The sequence below is a fragment of the Octopus bimaculoides genome, chromosome 4 (genome assembly GCF_001194135.2).
Source record: "Octopus bimaculoides isolate UCB-OBI-ISO-001 chromosome 4, ASM119413v2, whole genome shotgun sequence".
NCBI classification, from domain to species: domain Eukaryota; kingdom Metazoa; phylum Mollusca; class Cephalopoda; order Octopoda; family Octopodidae; genus Octopus; species Octopus bimaculoides.
The window spans coordinates 90,155,122-90,156,136 of record NC_068984.1 but is presented as its reverse complement, the minus strand read 5'-3'; the positions used below and the strand labels follow the sequence as shown (position 1 = coordinate 90,156,136).

Genomic DNA, 1,015 nt, shown 5'->3' with positions numbered 1-1,015 from the left:
GTGTGTGTGTGTGTGTGTGTGTGTGTGTGTGTGTGTGTGTGTGTGAAGTTCTGTGGACTAGTTGTTGGAGTTTCCAGGGCCACATTTTGTCCTTGAAAAGGCACTTCGCTTCATGTTACTCCAGCCCGTATCTGAAAATTTCTACCAGTGGCACTTGGATTAACCCTACTTGGGACATGGGGAAGGATAGTGATCTCAATGATTTTTCGGGACTTCATAGATGGTGGGAAGCAATAGTTATCCCAGGCCAAGGATTTGTTTCGAATATTTACAACACAGTGGTCTATCAAAGACCAAATGCCGGTTGGAAACAAGGTTACGGATGAAGTCTAGTATATGTAATATTTAAGCGAATTTGAAACGTCAGCTCTATCACCGAGCTTAGCATTTTGGCACCTTCGATCGACTGCATTTCTAGAAGTCACTTGCCACATTAGCTATCTATCTATCTATCTATCTATCTATCTATCTATCTATCTATCTATCTATCTATCTATCTATCTTTCTTTCTTTAACTTACAGTGTATCTAGAAACTTATGTAAATGCAATCAATATACTGACTTTAAGCTCATTAATTGAATCCTGATTTAAATCCCGAGTAATTCTCATATGTCATTTAGAATTGATATCGTTAATAATAATAATAATAATAATAATAATAATAATAATAATAATAATAATAATAATAATAATAATATTAAAAATTACCATCCCATCGTGTATCTTGGGAAATATATACATTTCAGCATTACAGGATTTAAAAGCCGTTGTACAAGCTTACAAGTTATTTGTCAAATATATGTAAGTCAGCTAGCTGTACTGAATATGGTCTCTCTTTACAGCCAAGTAAATTGGGGTCTTTAAAAGATATCGCAGCACAGTAGACTCTGCAGGGCAGTTAAATTTGAAAATAAATAAAATGGTTACATTAAGAAATCCTTTTTGAACTGAAACGATTTTCTGATACAATAATTTATAATATCTCCTTCAATGTTAGTTGCACTATATATATAT

The 1,015-nt window shown here is 33.6% G+C and overlaps 1 protein-coding gene across 2 annotated transcripts in view; it reads left to right on the top strand.

Annotated features, from left to right (window-relative positions):
* LOC106878532 (arg8-vasotocin receptor) overlaps positions 1-1,015 on the top strand; it is a 184,105-nt gene that overhangs the window by 159,660 nt on the left and 23,430 nt on the right. The gene's annotated exons all lie outside the window — the stretch shown is intronic.